The following is a 19963-nucleotide window of genomic DNA, read 5'->3' on the forward strand; positions in this document are numbered from 1 at the left end:
TATCATCCTCTTCTCTTGTCCATCTGTCTGAGGGTGGAAAGCGGTGCTAAGGCTCACCTTAGTCCCCAAACCTCTTTAAAACGAATGCCAAAAGTAAGAAGATACTTAAGTACCTCGATCAGATATGATAGAAACTGGAGCGCCATGCAACTTTACGATCTCCTTAATGAAAAGCTTAGTGTAATCCTCCACCAAATAATTAGTCCTTCTAAGCAAGAAGTGAGCGGACTTAGTCATTCTATCTATGATGAACCAAATGGAATAAAACTTTTGATGGGACCGTAGAAGACCAGTAACGAATCCATATTAATGACTTCACATTTCCTCACAGGAAACTGAATCTCTTGAGACAATCCACCAGGCCTTAAGTGCTCAACCTTAACTTGGTGAAAAACCAAACACTTAGCCACCAAATTGGTCATATCTCTCTTCAAGTTATTCCACTAATAAATTTCTCTCAAGTCATGGTACATCTTCATCGAACAAGGATGAATAGTGTACCATGACTCATAAGCTTCAACCAAAATTCTCTCCCTTAGCTCATCAACATTTGGAACACATAACCTACCTTGATACCTCAAGATGCCATCACCATAAATCTTAAAAGCCATCACCTTCTGGTGACCCAATCATCCTTGATTCGTATCATGATAGGATCCAAAACCTATTTCTCCTTCACCTCCACACCAAGAGATGACTCACTGTCTCTTGAACAGGCACACCAACATCCTTGAAATCAATGATACGAACTCCAAGATTAGAAAAATGGTGAATTTCCTTCACGAAATCTTGCTTCTTATTTTCCATATGAGATGAGCTCCCATGGACAACCTGCTAAGAGCATCAACAACCATGTTAGCTTTACCTGGGTAATAGTGGAGACTAATATAATAGTCTTTTAGTAACTCATGCTACCTTTTTTTCCTGATATTTAGCTCCTTCTAAGTAAACACGTATTGTAGGCTCTTATGATCAGAATAAATATCCACATAGACCCCATAAAAATAATGTCACCAGATCTTCAATGCAAACACCATAGGTAACAATTCTAAATCATGAGTTGGATAATTATTCTCATGAACCTTCAACTATCTTGAAGCATATGCAACTACCTTACCATGATGAATTAATGCATAACCCAGTCCCACCCAAAATACACCATAATAGAGAACAAAACCATCAGTACTCTCAGGTAGAGTCAAGACCAAAGCCAAAGTAAACTTATTCCTCAACTTCTCAAAACTACCCTCACAAGCATTCGACCATAAGAACTTTACCTTCTTCTGAGTCAACTTAGTCAATGAGGAACTAATAGAAGAGAAACTACAAACCTCCTATAAAAACCCACTAAACCTAAGAAGCTCCAAATGTCGGTTGGAGTCGTGGGTCTAGGCCACTTCTTAACCACCGCAATTTTCTGTGGATCCACCATGATCCATTCACTAGAAACAACATGACCAAGATAAGTCATAGTATTCAACTAAAACTTGCATTTAGAGAATTTAGCACACAACTGTTGCATCTTAAGGGTCTGCAATACTAGGCAGAGATGATCAGCATGATCCACCTCACACTTGAAATACACCAAAATATCATCAATAAACAAAATAAGAAACAAATTCAAGAACTAACAGAAGACCTAGTTTATAAGATCCATAAATATTGTTGGGGAATTAGTCAAACCAAAGTACATCACCAAAAACTCAAAATGACCATACTGAGTTTAAAAAGTAGAATATTTTCCTCCCTAATCTTCAATTGATAATATCCAGACCGAAGATCAATCTAAGTAAAGTACTTAGCACCCTGAAGCTGATCAAAGAGATCATCAATCCTAGGAAGAGAATACTTATTCTTTAAAGTCACCTTATTCAACTGGTGGTAATCTATGCACATCCGAAGGGACCCATCCTTATGATGCATGAATAGAATCGGAGTGCCCCAAAGAGACACACTAGGGAGGATAAAACACTTATGCAGAAGATTTTTTAGTTGTTTCTTGAGTTCTTTTAACTTAGCCAAAGCCATTCTATAAGTAGAAATAAAAATAGGACAAGTTTTCGAAAGAAAATTAATCCCAAAATCAATTTCCCTATTAGTAGGAATACCACAAAGATCATCAGGGGACACCTTGGGTAATTTACAAACCAAAGGGACAATTTGGAAAGAAGGAACTTTGGATCTAGAATCCTTAACATGCACTAAGTGATAGAGGCACCACTTAGAAACTAATTTCCAGTCTCTAAGATACGAAATGAATTTTTTCTTAGGAACTAGGGAGATACCTTTCAATTCAATAACCAGCTCATTAGGGAAGTGGAAATTGACCTTTTCGGTCTGACAATAAAGAGATGCATAGCACGAATGCAACTAATCCATCCCCAAAATCACATCAAAGTCTAACATGTCCAACTCTATTAGATCTACCAGGGTTTCACTACTATAGAACATCATCACACAACCCCTATAGAACCTTCTAGTCATAATAGATTCACCCATCAGGGTGGACACAGAAGGGATCTGGAATACACTCAAGATCAAAACTAAAATAAATATTCATACAAGGGGTCACATAAAAAAAGGTAAACTCGGGATCAAGTACATAATATACATCATGAGAAAAGAGTTTGAGCATACCATTAACAACATCGGGAGACGACTTAGAGTCTTGGCAGGTGGAAAGAGCGTACAGACGGTTTCGACTAGTGTCAAAGCCAGAAGCAGAAGTAGCATCTTTTGGTGCAGGACCTGATGAAGTAGCAATAGGGATTTTATTTGCTCTAGAAGAAACCCTAAAAGGACAATCCCTTTGCATATGACCAGTCTAACCATATTAAAAGAACTTGTTCCTTCTCTCTTCACAAACACCATGATGCACCTGACTATAAAATCTATAAGGGGGATATGATGGAGCTGACTAGGTCCCACTAGCTTGAGATTGGTCACCCTATTCCCTAGGACCAACATTATTTAGAAAATAATGAGCATCCAATAGCTTTGGATAAGGAGCACTAGTTGTAAAGTAGGAAACAAAATTACCCTACTTTTTCTTAAGCCATTTCCCACCATCTCTACCACTTTACTGCTAACCTCAATCCTAATCGGAATATTGAAACTTTTTATTCTGCCTTTCACTCATCTCTACTTTATTCTTCTTTTCCTTTTTCACTTTTTTGATATACACCATAAGTCTAGATATATATATATTATTGTTTAACAAAGCAGCCTTGCTTTCTAAGATCAAATCACTGGACAACCCAAAAGCAAACTTCCTCATCCTAGCCCTTATGCTAGATACTAATTCTAGAGCATATCGCGATAACTGGTGAAACTTTAAGGAATACTCCTTTACTGTCATACTTCCTTGCTTTAAATGTACAAATTCTTCAGCCTTTGCCACCTTCAACTCCTAAGGAAAGAAGCGATCAAGAAAAGCACTAGAGAAGTCATCCCATTAAACAGACTCAGCATCATCATCCCTAGACTGGTCCCATTCCTCATATGACTAATACGCCACATCCTTCAATTGATAAGAAGCAAACTCTAACCCCTCTATATCAGTAGAAAACATTAAACAAAAAAAATTCCATCTTATCAATGAAATTTTAAGGATCTTGCTTAACTTTAGAACCAATGAAAGTCAGAGAACTCAACCTCATAAATTGCCCAACTCTAGTGACCTCAGATAATGAAGCAATATTCTTTATCTGAGAGTCCACGAACTGAGTAAGCAATTGGATCGGCTGGAAAAACTTAGCATTAAGCACACCATCCCGAGGTGTCTGAAGAGATCTAGAGGGAATAGGTGGAACTCCACTAGGGAAATTAGAAGCAGCGACCCTAGATTGGGTCTAAACTCTTTAAGTAGGATAAACTCCATTAATGTTGTCCTCATATGGGACAGAAGTGTTTTCTTGAATATCAGATCTTCTAGAAGGCATGATCTGAAAAGAGAACATACGGGAATTAGAGAAGATTTCAAGATCTTATACTTTATAGCCCCAAATAGAACAACAAGAGAGGGAAACATTCCTAAATGCCTCATAGCCACTCTTTTATAAGTATGGAGTGTTATATACCCATAAAAGAGACTCTACTAGACAAGGCTTTGTGGACACCCAATGACATAAAACCTAGGCTCTGATACCAACTTTGTCATGGCCCAATCTAAGGCTTGACTGTGATGGGTATCTTAAGTCCAACAAGGATCAAAGATAACCCCAGCACCTAACAAAATAGAACACAATACCCCCAATATCAGATGAATTTCAAACATATAAAAAGATAGAATAACATAATCTCAAGAAATTTAATACAGGTTTATAGTCGATAACCAACCAAAAATAACGAACCAAAATCACCCAAGTCCATAGTAATCCAAAAAATCCTCTATGCAAAATGAACCAAAAAATTAATCTTGGTAGGGACCTATCCCTGAGTCTGATAATGAAAATGATAATGATAATGTAAACTCTCAATTTTGTATATGAAAAGAACCCATAAAATGTCTAAGTCTTCTAGAGAATGAAAGCTCACCACTTTACCATAATGAATCGATGAACTGAGATGATCCACCTAACTATGCATAGGAAAAGTAGAAGAGTCTCTAGTTCCTGCATCGCATAGGGATACATTGTCTAAAAATAGTTAGTGGAGTGAACACTGCCATGAAACTCAAGGATAAGAAACAAAATAAAGTCAAGTCTAACCATTTCAAATACCATATGAACCACATCAAAATACATATAAAAATAATATGCCAAGATAGGCTTAGGATGCACTTTAAAACTTTAGCTTGGATTATGTAGTTCAACTATCATAACATAAGAAGGTACCCATGGGCTATACAAACCCAACTCTCTCCTATCTGGAAGGGCCTCAGTGCATGTATCCATACAAACTAGAGATGTATATATGCACCATGGGGGACTCAAAACTCCTAATATACAAAGGTGAAAGACCCAATTAGGTAATATAATGTGGTGGACTTAAACCTTCTAATCATATAATAATAAGGGGTACTCAAACAACCAAGTCATTTATACCCTTGCATCGGGAATCGTAGTTTCTAGTATAGGTCCCTTGGGACCTCCACTTTTACGACTCAGTTACACAACCCTCATTAAATCCTAATTAAAGAATTTATCATACATTCCCATTCCTTGAGCAATAAAACACATTAAGGTATACTCTGTTGATATCGTCATACTAACGATACTTCCAAGGTAACATCAATATGCCAAATAAATTATCATCACTTGGGCTAATTCACAACCCTCTTAGTTCAATTTAAAATCATTATGCTTCATTTATTTCTCATATTATGCAATAGTTAAAGAGTAGTACAATGTGCATACTTTTTGGATTCAAAAATGATTTCACAATATGGGGTTGAGTTCATTACCAATTAAATTTTTAATATACATAAATTGGGGAAATCACAATCCCCTAGTTTATTCCCATAACCATGCATCCCACAAGTTCAAAACCATGAATAAAGCATGAACAATTATATGTAAATCATGGGAAAACATCATTTAAAAAAATATTCAAAACCCTCAACCCATTCCAAAATCAACATTAAAATCATATGAATAATACTTGAAAACACATGCTTTTAACAACGCAGAAATTAGGGAAGAGTAGCATGCCTGAAATACCCAAGATTATGGAGAGAATTTAACCCTTGAAGCATTCTTTGATCCTTTTCTTAGAAAAAATATTTAGAGTGTGTTATCGATGAAAATAGGACCCCAAGTATAGGTCATGGGTTATTATTGAGATAAGAGGGAAATATCTAAAACACCCCTATTAAAGGTTGGAAATAAATCGTTAGCCGTTACGAGTCATATAACGACTCATCATGACATACTATAACTTATCTCCATGAGTCATTGTCAAGATAGTATCACCATGCACTGTTGGACTTATGACTCATATACCATGAATCGTAATGGGACCTTACAACTCATAGGGTCCAATCGTAGTCAACAAAGAAACCATTTAGATATACACTAGACATTCTACGACTTGCAGACAACTACCTGAAATGAGTCCTTACAACTCATAGTGATCCACTTGTACTCAGAGTAAAAGACTTAGCTACATACGCTAATCAAGCTATAATTTAGGTCCAACGACTTGTAGGGTAATTCATAGTCAGGACAGTTAGGATAAAATACAGGACAATGAGGATAAAATTTTAGAAATTCCTCTGGGATCAACATCTGGGGTGTTTCAAAAATATATTAGCAACCCAGCTTCAGTCGTGCCCTTAGAGAGTGTAGATGTGAAATATAACCTCTCCTATAAAGAATTACCCTTGGTTAAAGTTATATGGAGAAATCAGTCCATTGAGAAAGATACTTGGGAAATAGAAGTAGATATGCGAGATAAGTACCTCCATATTTTCTCTATAAATTCAGATTCAGCTTAAGGTAATGGGTTCCCTTAAATTAATTTTATCATTTTATCATTTTCTATCACAGCTATCCAACAATCCTCATATCATAGCATACATTCAAAAAATTTAGTTTAGTCTATGCCTTATATTTTAGATTCAATCATTTAATTATAATTCAACTCATAAGTATTCAATGCATAATCTCAGCCTTCCTAGTATCTCAACTCGGATAGTACCATTTGAGGATAAATGATCCCAATAGGGAGATATTATAATACCTCACAAGATCATAGATAAGTTTTCATCTATTTGTCACATGTTTAAAGGGCCTAAAGCAATTATCTCACACTAAGTCCAAGTAACATGCCATTTTAACACCTCTAAGATTTCAAACATATTATTTTTGACCTTCTCATGTTTGAAACAAAGATTTATGAGTTGAAATATGTTTAGGAATCATAAAAGGTTTATCGAAGATAGTTTTGGAACTTTTGAAAGAGGTTTAGGGTGATTTTGGATCATGGAGGTAGTATACCTCTGCATTTACATCATGACATAGAGGTAGCTCTCTGTGATGTACAATGTGTCATGGAGGTTATCCACCACTATACATCATGTGTCACAGAGGTTAGCCTCCAAGATAGTCAATATGTCACGGAGACTGACCTCTACAATAGGCACCGTGCCACGTTGCAGTGTAAAATCGTGGAGTCTTCATTAAGGATGAATGGATTTTTGGTCATTTCTCTTTCTTAAAAACTGTATCCCCGACTAAAAACATTAAAAGAGGCATTTTCCCCCTTTCAGTTAGTTAAAAACGTTCAATCCTCTCTCACATTCAAGTGCAAAAAGCAAGGGGTTTTTTTCAAGAAATTCACCCTTCCAAGGTCTCAATTCCAAGTTTTCTTCAAGAAATCAAGCAACTCAAGTATGTGTGATATTCATCAATGGGCTTTTTTCACTTATTGAGTCCCAAAGTTTTTCCCAAATTTTCAAGTTTAATTTTACTTTGGATTTAGGGTTCCATGACAATTATAAATTCCATTATTCCTCCATTTAATTCTATAAATCAACCATGAAATAATGTTTCCTTATTATTTCAAGTATTATTCTATCCTTTAATCATGATAATTCTTTACATTGATGAAATTACTAGATTTTTGAGTTTAAGTCATGAAATTTCTTATCATGTCATTACTTTAAAATGATCATATTTAATTGTAATTTTTAATGCTGGTGGGTTATAAACACCTGATACCTTGATGATTATGCATGCTACAGTTTTCAAGATTTTAAGTTATTCATACCATATTTGTACCATGCAGTTTAGAACATATTCATAATAAGAACTCACCATTATTATATCATGCTAAATACGCCAATTAACATGTTCATGGTTACTTTAAATTATGCATTCACAGTAATTTTCAGAATAAGATATTTGAGAATATAAGTTATCAATGCATGCACTAGTTTATGCTTCTGTGTCATTCAGTTGGGAATAACACATTGCACTAAGTGAACGCAGGGATGATAGCTCCCTCATCTGTTAGGAATGAGTCATTAGTAATAGTCTCTAAGTTTCAGACCTATGGCACCACCATAGATTTTGAAGGGTCCCCTATCAGTAGAGGCATGGAACCTTCGTCCTTCAGGATATTAGCTTTGTGGATCCATACCGTCACTGTTAGTACCCGTGGTATGCTATTGACACCCTTTTAAATGAGGTTACAGGCTGGACCCTGATTAGCTAATATTGGGTCATGTCAGTTGTAGTTATGTAACGCCCTGAAACCTAGTCTCGAGATGTCACACGATGCTCAAGACTATAAGTAGCCTTAATCTAACCCTGTCTGCCTTTCTCTAAGTTTGAATCTAAAAATAAGGGAATATAGATATAAAATCACACTAAATGCAAAAAAATTGTCTGAGTTAACGGAGAATATTTGAATTTACTAATCTCAAAAGTTTGATAAATTAGTACTGAAAATCTAAATCAAATTTAGCAGTCTGACAAGCCTCTACTAGTAATGCTAGAGAGTAATTGGGACAAACCCCCAACTGACTCAAAATGTCTAAACAATACTGAAATCAACTGTACTAGAAAGCTAAAAATCTGAATAACTATGCCCCCAAACTATAAGGTTTCACCAATGGTTGGGATGTAGATGGAGATGCTCAAAATTATTCACGCTTGTAAAACTGATCACTTGAACCTACATTATGAGACAGTGTAGCACATAAATGTACATGTGGATCAGTACTTTGAGGATGTACTGAGTATATGGGGGTGAATGCATAAGTAAAACAATGTCTCAACATCATCATTATTAACTTGTAAAAATAATGCATGCTGAATGTAAATGACTCACATAAGCTGGAATACCTTAAAGAAACAAAAAATTCATAATCATGATTAGTAAATCATACTTTATAAATATAATGAGTATAATATTTAGTTCTAAATTTTGTACTTGTATTCTCTCTTTGAATCATATTGTCTAATTGTATAAAGTCTCACTCTTATATCAGAAACCTGAAAACTAAAATATGTAGTTAATATCTTTCTGTAAAGTATAATAAATAAAGTTGTAAGCCTTTAAACTTAGTTTTATGAAAGATTTTATGTTATTCTTTTTTTTTAGGATTACTCGGTTCTATAGAGAGGTTCTTCTAAGCAAAATAAATTATCTGAGCTAACATGGAGTTGAACGTCTTTTCCTCTATGGGGAAAACCTCATGATAGGGAGAGGTGTCATACTCTTTCCAAGGAGTATAACCTAATCTAAGTGTAAGACCCCTCAAAATCCCGATCTTAACTCTAAAGCTTTAAAAGAGGTCCCAGACTAAGAAATTTTAGTTGTGTTTATACTGAGAATTATTTTATCCTTCATAAGATGGCAATCCTATTTTACGATCCTTACAACCTTAAAATATTTATTTTTAGGTTGATTCATGATCAGGAATATCAGTAGGTGTTCTCAGACGAGTTTCAAATTTTTTGAATATTGTTTGAGGCACGTTTGGGAGACCAAAATAGTGGATTGATGCTATCTTGACGCGTCGCATCGCCTATCATGTTGATAAATATTTTGTTCAGATCCAGTGAAAACTCTAGTAAGCCAATGCAATCTTAACGCGTCGCGTGGGCCATCGCATCGACTCTATTGACGCGGTGCGTCGGTCTGCGCATTGCTGGGCATGGTTTCTGCGTATCTAATTCCGCGTCCAGAGGGGCAATTAAGTTTTTTTCCTCTTTTATTCAGCCCCCAAAACATGAGATTAGTTATTCCTAAAGGCAAAATTCATTCACTATTCACAAATTCTCTCAAGAACAAATCCTAACCCCTTAAATTCAGGATTCAAGTTTCAAGAAATTCACCACAACTTTCAGAGAATTGATTACCAAGACATGTTAGGTGTTCATTCATGGGTTCCTTTCACCCATTAAGTTCATGAACCCTTTTTAAAAACTACAACTTTATGATTTCATTGTTTACATGTTGGAATTGGATTGTGTTCATGTTTGAATTGATGTTTGAGGTTTAATTCCATGATTTATGACAAGTTTCATGAGAACTAGATAATTGTGGGTTATTTTATGTGGTCTTAATGTTGAACTCTTGAAATACAAGTTGAATGTAGAAGCCATGATATTATTACATGTTTATTGCTATATGAAATAACCATGCTCCCCAAGTATTTGCTAAAATGCTTATGTGAATTAACTAGTGAAAGCATGACATGTTGTTATGTGATTCCATTCATACACAAGCTCATGTATATCAAGTATTTAACAAAATGTCTAAATAAATTCATTGGTAGTAAGCAAGTATTATTATGCTTTTAATGTTATGCTATGTTTTACTTTCCATACTATTAAGTCCTGGGGGTATTCAATACTTGAAAATATAGTTGTTGACCTAGAGCTATGGCAGTTATAGAATAATTTCAAAAATATAAAGATTACTAGTATTTAGTCAGTACAAAACTCAGTGTATTCATTCAGATATCAGAACTTAGTGAACTCAGTCCAGTTCAGTCAGTTAACATGATCAGTAACAGCTCAGTCCATCCTAGTACAGTTTAGAAATCAGTTCAATGTCAATTCAGTTGGGAGTAAGATTCAGCACCGAGTGAACCCAAGGATGGGGACTCACCTTCCAGTAAAGGATGTGATCCTTAGAAGCAGTCGTTGCAATCTAAAACTACGTAGCCAGAGTAGGTTGAGACATCAACCTACCAGTTGAGGGTACCACCATTCTCATTCAGAGTACCTGCCAGATGAGGGTGACTCGGCAACTTGTCTTTACTCGTGACACGGTACTGACACCCTTTTAATTAGGTTACAAGTTAGACCCTAAATCTATTCAGAAAGGGGCATGTCGATTAGATTATTACCTCCCACAGTTTCAGTTTTAATCTTAGTGTAAAACTTAATTTAGTTCTATAGAACCAGGACTGTCAGACATTGTTACCCTGCTCAGTATAGAACTCAGTTTAGTTTTACAGAATCAAAACTGTCAAAAATAGTCACCTAGCTAATTGAAATACAGTTATCAGTAAACTCAGATATCATTTATTAGTTATCAGAACTCAGTATCTAGTGTTAATGTGATCTCCATTATAATATACGTAGTTATATGCATAGCATTATATAATCATGTAATCTCATTTAGTTATACTCATCTTATTCAGTCAGATTTTGTTCATGCATATGAACCCATGCATTCAGTCTTACCTCATCTATCATACTAGTACATTCAAAGTACTGACACATACTCTTTCTTTTGCACTATGATGTCTTATATAATGGGTTCAGACGCATGGGCTCCTGATCGTACTTAGCAATCCGCTTATCAGCAGGAGACTTAGTGATGAGTCCTTATAATTCAAGGACATAGTTGTTATTTAGGTATTATAGTATATTTTCAGTAGTCGGAGTTAGTTGGGGGCTTGTCCCATTAACTCCACCTTCAGATAGTTAGAGGTTTTCAGACTAGATTATTTCAGATAGATGTTCAATTTTTTAGTATTTATGTACCAGTATTTGATTTCACTTATAAACATTATGGTAGATTCAGCATAATTTTTGCATTATTACAGTATTATTACTCAGTTATTAGAGTAGGTACCAGTCATGGGTTAGCTTGTGGTGCTACTGGATTATAAGCACTGTGTGACATTCGGGGTGCATACTCGAGTCATTACAAACTTAGTATTAGAGCCTAAGGTTCAACAAAGTCCTAGAGAGTTTGAAAGCTGCATCTAGCAGAGTCCTGTCCATGGGTTTGTAGCGCACCACACTTATGAACAAGAGGCTACGAGGCATTTTAGGAAAAGTTTCTCTTTTTTCAGTATTCATATAGTGCGATTGAGAATGAACTCAAGTTAAACTCTCAGTCTAATTCAACTTTTCCTTCTATTTACAGATGATGCCTCTAAAAGGGCATAATAAAAGAAGAATAGGAAACTAACCAACACCTCCGTCCAGCCATCCAGATCCCCTGGATGAGCATGTTTCCCATGCAGAATTCAGAGCAACTTTCATCACTCTAGCTCATTCTGTGAATGTCCAGAATGAACGTCCAGCTACCGTTCAGGCCAACCCAATGGCCAATACTGATATAGCTAGAATTCAAGACTTCACCCGAATAAATCCCCCATTATTTAAAGGGTCTAAGTCAGAAGAGAACCCATAGGAATTCCTTGATCAGGTAAAAAAATCATAAATATTATGAGGGTAACTATTAGTGAGAGTACTGAGTTGGCCACATATCAGTTGCAGGATGTGGCTCACTCATGGTTTAAGTAGTGGAAGGTAGAGAGGGCCGCAGATGTAGGGCCCATAGAATTGGAGGAGTTTGCTACTTCTTTTCTGGATAGGTTCTTTTCACTGGAGTTAAGAGAAGCGAAGGTTTTGGAGTTTATTAATATGAAATAGGGCAACATGATAGTGAAAGAGTATTCTCTCAAGCTTACTCAGTTAGTTAGATACGCTTCTCATGTGGTAGCAGATTGAAGATCTAAGATTAGTAAGTTTTAGTTAGGTGTGTCTAATAGTATGGTCAATGAATGTAGGACCGTAATGCTAATTAAAGAGATGGACATATCTAGGCTTATAGTCCATGCTCAGTAGATAGAGGAGGCTAAGAATAAAGAGAAGGAGAGGGAGAATAAGAGGGCTAGAACAAGTAGCTTCAACTTCACTCAGCCTAAGTCTGAGGGTGGAAATCGTTCCTAATTCTACCCAAAATCTTTAGTTCCAGCTCTGTCCTCAGCCAGTGCTCCAGTGCTAAAATTTAGAGAGGGAAATAAAGATAGGGCACCAGGCCCTAAACCCCAGGTAGTATTAACAATGCTCGAATAAATTCTATTTGCCAGAAGTATGGTAGAAACTATCAGGGTATCTACAGATTTGGTAGCGATGTATATTTCAGATGTAGCAAGGCAGGCCATAGAATCAGAGATTGTCCTTAGTTAGGTTTTCAGGGTCAATATAATTTCCCTTCAGCTCAGTCCAATTGGCCAAATCAGCAGGGTGCCACTTCCAGTGCCACCAATGGGCAGCACCCAAACAGACTCTATAAACTCCAGTCCCGATAGATTCGGGATAATTCTCCTGATGTGGTAACTTGTACATTAAAATTTTACCATTTACATGCTTATTCTTTTATAGATCCAGGATCTTCGTTGTCCTTTATGAGTCTTTATATAGCTATTAACTTTGGAGTCAATCTCAAAATCCTAGCAGAGCCTTTCTCAGTCTCTTCCCCAGTGGTAAATCTATCATAGTCCGATAGGTATACAGGAACTGTCATGTTATGGTATCTCATAAAGTCACTTCAGTAGTCTTAGTAGAATTAGAGATAACAAATTTTGATGTCATTCTCGGCATAGATTAGCTTTATTCATGATATACTTTGGTTGACTACAGAAACAGAATTGTCCATTTTTATTTTTCAAATAAACCTGTCCTTGAATGGAGGGGTAGTAATTTTGCACTTAAGTGTCAACTTGTTTCATACCTAAGGGCAATAAAAGTGATATATAATGGATGTGTTTATTAGCTTGTTCTAGTTAAAGATCTATTGATACTCCTAATTTTTATTTAGTTCCAGTAGCATGTGATTTTCCTAATGTGTTTCCTAAAGATCTTCCCGGAGTCCCTCCCAAATGAGAGATTGACTTTAGAATAGACCTTCTTCCTAATACTCAACCTATCTCTATCTCGTTATACAGAATAGCTCCAACATAACTCAGAGAGTTAAAAAATAGTTGAAGGATCTCCTAGATAATGGAATTATCAGACCCATCGTATCACCTTGGGGTGCACCAGTTCTATTCGTATGTAAGAAAGATGGTTCTCGCAGAATGTGTATTAACTACCACTAGTTAAACAAAGTCATAGTCAAGAACAAGTATCCACTCTCCAGAATCGATGATTTATCTGACCAACTTCAGGGTGCCAGTTACTTTTCTAAGATAGACCTTAGATCAGGCTATCATCAGTTCAGCGTTAAAGAATGTGACATTCCAAAAATAGCTTTCAAAACTAGGTATGGTCATTTCAAATTTCTAGTATGTCATTTTGTCTTACCAATCCTCCAGCAGCCTTCATGGACTTGATGAAATGCATGCTTAAGCAGTACTTGGACATGTTCGTCATAGTCTTTAATGATGACATTCTTGTCTACTTCTATAGTGAAAGTGATCATGCAGACCATTTCAGAATAGTTTAACAAACTCTCAAAGCAGTAAGTGCAAATTTTGGCTAAGGTTAGTAGGTTTCCTTGGCCATATAGTTTTCGGTGATGGCATTAGAGTTATCCTCAAAAGACCAAAGCAGTAAGAAACTAGCCCGGGCCTATTTTTCCATCAGATATTAGTAGTTTCTTGGGTTTGGCTGGCTATTACTGATGGTTTGTTAAAGGATTTTCGTCCATTGCATCCCTATATCTTGATTGACTTAGAAGAAATTCAAATTCTAGTGGTCAGATTCTTGAGAGAAGAGTTTTCAGGAGTTGAAGACTCGACTTACTACAACTCCAGTTTTGACTTTACCAAATAGTTTGGATAGGTTTATGGTATATTGTGATGCTTCCAAAGTCAGTTTGGGGTATGTTTTGATGCAGAGAGGTAAGCTCATAGCTTATGCCTCTAGACAACTTAAGCCTAATGAAAAGAATTACCTCACTCATGATCTTGAGTTAGTTGCTGCAGTGTTTACCTTAAAGATATAGAGGCATTATTTATATGGGGTAAATTTTGATGTGTTCACAAACCATAAAAGCCTATAGTATGTAAATTCATAGAAAGACCTAAATCTGATCAGAGAATGAGATTAAAGTTGTTGAAAGACTATGAATTGAGTGTTTTGTATCATTCAGGCAAAGCCAATATAGTCGCTGACGCTCTCAATAGGATTTCTATGGGTAGTGTTGCCTACATAGAGGATGGTAAGAAGAATTTAGTTCAGGAAGTTCACCAGTTTTCCCGACTAGGTATCTGCTTAGTCGATTCTATAGAGGGTAGCGTATGGGTGCAGAATAGTTCAAAATCATCTTTGGTTTTCAAAGTAAAAGAAAAGTAGGACAGGGATTCCCATATAGTTAAACTGAAAGAGTTAGTCAGAGATCAGAAAGTATAGGTTTTCTCCCAAGTGGGAGATGGTGTGTTACATTACTAGGGTAGACTACGTGTGCCATGTGCAGATGGTGTAAGACAGTGGATTCTTGTAGAAGTGCATGGTGTGTGCTACTTGATTCATCTAGGAGCAACCAAGATTTATCGTGACTTGTGGGAAGTCTATTGGTAGAGTGGTATGAATAGAGATATTGCAGAGTTTGTAGCTAAGTGCTCGACATATCAGCAGGTTAAGATCAAGCATGAAAATCCTAGTGGGGCTATACAGGAGTTTAGTATTCCCACTTAGAATTAGGAGGAGGTGAATATGGATTTTGTGATGGGTTTGCTTCGCACTCGTCGTCAACATGACTTGATTTGGGTCATTATGAATAGGATGACCAAGTCAGCTCATTTCTTACCAGTTCATACCTCTTTTTCAGTTGAGGATTATACCAATCTCTATGTTAGAGAGTTGGTCAGATTGCATGGAGTTCCATTGTCCATTATTTCAGATAAAGGTACGCAGTTCACCTCTCAACTTTGGAAAGCCTTCCAAAAGGATCTTGGTACCCAAGTTCACCTCAGTACAACTTTCCATCCTTAGAAAGATGGTCAAGCAGAAAGGACCATGTAGACTTTAGAAGATATGTTAAGAGCATGTGCCATTGACTTTAAGGGTAGTTGGGATGACCACTTGCCCTTGATTGAGTTCGCGTATAACAACAACTATTATTCTAGCATTCAAATGGATCCATTTGAGGTGCTTTATGGGAGGAGATGTAGATCTCCCAATTGTTGGTTTGAAGTGGGTGAATCCTCAGTATTAGGGCCTTACTTGGTATTTGATACCTTAGAAAAATTTCAGTTGATCAGGGAAAGTCTTAAAACAGCTCAAAGACGACAGAAATCGTATGCAGATGTGCGAAGAAAGGATCTCAAGTTTGAGATTGGTGATTATGTGTATTTGAAAATCTCTCCTATGAAGGGAGTGAAGAGGTTTAGCAAGAAGGGAAAACTCATTCCCCGATATATCAGTTCTTAGCGAATTCTCAAGCATTTTGGAAAGGTAGCTTACGAGATTAAGTTGCCTTCAGACTTAGCTTTAGTACATCCAGTGTTTTATGTCTTCTTGCTAAAGAAGTGCATAGGTGACCCAATAGTTGTAGCCTCGATAGACGGCATTGATGTCCAGAACAACCTATCTTATGAGGAAATCCCAGTTGAAATTCTAGATTAACAGGTTCGCAGACTGAGGAACAAAGAAGTTCCTCTATTCAAAGTTCTTTGGTGGAATCAATCCATTGAGGGAGCTACTTGGGAAGCAGAAGAAGAGATGCGAACCAAGTATCCTCAGCTCTTATCCACAAACTTAGACTCAACTCAAGGTAACTGTCTTTCTTAGGTTTACTCAGTCTCATGCTCAGATGTTCTTTACCAATTGGTAACAGCTTCAGCTGCATAGCATTCTCATGTCATGTATACCTTCATGAAAACAGTTCAGTCATGTGTCATGTCTTCAAAATTTTGTCATGCTTCAGTTATACATGTTCAATATGAAACCTCAATATATCAGTAGCCTCAGTCATGAAATCATGCTTCAGTTGTGCATGTCCAGTATGTAAACTCAGTCTATCAATATCATCAGCTTAGCCAGTTTTATTCAAGGATGAATATTCCAAAGGGGGAGATATTGTAAGACCCCAAAAAATTCTGAGCTTAACTCAGTCCTTTAAAGCTTGAAAAGAGGTCTCAGACTTAGAATATTTAGCTAAGTGTTTATACTTAGAATTATTTTATCCTTCATAAGTTGGCAATCCTATTTTATGATCCTTACGACCTTAAAATGTTGATTTTAGGTTGATTCATGATTAGGAATGTCAGTAGGTGTTCTCGAACGAGTTTTGAATTTTTTGAATATCGTTTGAGGCAGGTTTAGGAGTCCAAAATAGTGGATCGAAGCCATCTCGACGCGTCGCATTGCCTATGGCATTGATAAATATTTTCCCCAGCTCCCAGTGCAAATTCCAGTGGCTTTAAATTAATCAAATGAATGAGTTTTTGTGTCTCGAATGTCCAACTGATTAATTGATTCTTTATAACATACTCTATTTTTTTTTCAAATAAGCTATTTGTTGTTGACATTTTCCCAAAATTTTATTCAAACCTATCTGATCCACAATAAGCTTAGCAAACTCTTGAGATAGCAGAAGCTAATGTGAAAAAGGCTGAAGGAAGGAGACAAAAAATTGAGGCAAATCTAGCTCTCCGACGAGCTAGAACACGGGTGGAGGCTATCAATCTGATTTCATAAATAGTTAGTATGACTAGTTAGTAAGTTCGAATAATAAAAAGAAGTTCTCTTTCTAATCCTAATTAGATTCTATCAAGTGAATAAAATTGATGCGATCTCAAGGCCTCACGTTTGTCATCGCGTCGACCCCATCAACAGGATGCGTCGGTCTGTACGTCGCTGGGAATGGTTTTTGCTCATTTAATTCCATGTCTAGAGGGGCAATTAAATCTTTTTCAACTTTTATTCTTCCCCAAAAACACGAGATTAGTCATTCCTAAAGGCAAAAATCATTCACTATTCATAAATCCTCTCAAGAACAAACCCTAACCCCTCAAATTCAAAATTCAAGTCCCAAGAAATTCACCAAAACTTTTAGACAATTGATTACCAAGGAAATTTAGGTGTTCATTCATGGGTTCCTTTCACCCATGAAGCCCATGAACCCTTTTTAAAACTACAAGTTTATGATTTCATGATTTACATGTTAGAATTGGATTGTGTTTATGTGTGAATTGATGTTTGGAATTTAATTCCATAATTTATGACAATTTTCATGAGAACTAGATAATTGTGGGTTGATTTATGTAATCTTCATGTTAAACTCTTGAACTACAAGTTAAATGTAGTAGCCATGATATTATTACATGTTTATTGCTATATGAAATAACCATGCTCCCCAAGTATTTTTTAAAATGCTTATGTGAATTAACTAGTGAAACATGACATGTTGTTATGTGATTCCATTCATGGATAAGCTTATGTAAATTAAGTGTTTGACAAAATGTCTAAAAAAATGCATTGTTAGTAAGCAAGGATTATTATGCTTTTATGGTTATGCTATGTTTTACTCTCCATGCTATCGAGTCCTGGGGGTATTAAATACCCGAAATTCTAGCTGTTGACCTAGAGCTTTGGTAGTTACAGAATAGTCACAGACATATCACGATCAGTAGTATTCAGTCAGTACAGAACTCATTCTATTTAGTCAGATATTAGAACTCAGTGAACTTAGTCCAGTTCAGTCAGTTAACACAATCAGTAATAGTTCAGTCCAGCCTATTACAGTTTAGAAATCAGTTTAGTGTCAATTCAGTTGGGAGTAGGATTCAGCACCAAGTGAACCCAAGGATGGGGACTCACCTGTCAGTAGAGGGTGTGACCCTTAGAAGCAATCCTTGCATTCCAGAACTACGAAGCCATCGTAGGTTGAGACATCAACCTGCTAGTTGAGGGTTGATGAGGTGTCTTACCTACCAGTTGAGGGTACCACCATTTTCATTCAGAGCACCTGCCAGATAAGGGTAACTCAACAATTTGTGTTTACTCGAGACACGGTGCTGACACCCTTCCAAGTGAGGTTATAGGTTGGACCCCAAATCAATTCAGAGAGGGGAATATTAGTTAGATGATTACCTCATACAATTTTAGTTTCAATTTTAGTCTCAGTATAGAACTCAGTTCAATTCTATAGAGCTAGGACTGTCAGGCACAGTTACCCAGCTCAGTATAGAACTCAGTTCAGTTCTATTGAATCAGGTCTATTAGAAATAGTCACCCAGCTAATAGTAATACAGTTATTAGTGAACTAAGATATCAATCATTTAGTTATTAGAACTCAGTATCTATTGCTAATGAGATCTCATTTACAGTATATGTAGTTATGTGCATAGGATTGCATAATCAGTAGTTATAGCAGCTTCAGATATACATATACTCTCATTCAGTTATACTTATATTATTCAATCAGATATTGTTCATGCATATGAATCCATGCATTCAGCCTTACCTCATCTAGCATACCAATACATTCAAAGTACTGACACATACTTTTTCTTTTGCTCTATGATGTCTTATATCATAGGTTTAGATGCACTGGCTCTTGAGTGTACTTATTAGCCAAGCTTATCAACAGTAGACTTAGTGGTGAGTCCTCATAGTTCGAGGATATAGTTTTTATTTTAGTATTACAGTATATTTTCAGTAGTCAGAGTTAGTTTGGGCTTTTCCCATCAATTCCACCTTCAGACAATTAGAGACTTTTGGACTAGATTATTTTAGACAAATGTTCAGTTTTTCAGTATTTATATACCAGTATTCAATTTTAGTTATGAACCTCATGGTAGATTTAGCCTAATTTTTGCATTATTATAATATTATTACTCAGTTATTGCAGCAGGTACCAGTCATGGGTTTGCTTGTGGTCCATCGGGATTATGAGCATCGTGGGACATCCGAGGTGCAGACTCGTGGCGTTACGCTAAGTGATCACATCTGTAACTATCATCCAAATAGAAATGGGAATAATCTAATTCTATACCTAAGTTGGCTTGTAGTTCTGTGAAAGTAGGATGCACTAAACCCACACTTCCCGCTCGGTGCTAACTACTACTCCCTTTAATTTATATGCTCATTTTGTTGGAAATTCATTTTTAAAAAATAACATAAGGGTTTATTATGAAACCAATTATACATTTATCTAATTTAAATATGTAAATAAAGCTAATCTATTTTCTGTAAACTGTAATAAATCTATAAAGTGGATTTCAAATCTTATCTGAGGATCAAAGGTCAAATCTTTATTGAAAATCTAAAATTAAACTGACCATATGATACTTAAAGCATAATCTTTCTTAGAATAA

The sequence above is a fragment of the Capsicum annuum genome, chromosome 7, assembly GCF_002878395.1.
Source record: "Capsicum annuum cultivar UCD-10X-F1 chromosome 7, UCD10Xv1.1, whole genome shotgun sequence".
NCBI lineage: Eukaryota > Viridiplantae > Streptophyta > Magnoliopsida > Solanales > Solanaceae > Capsicum > Capsicum annuum.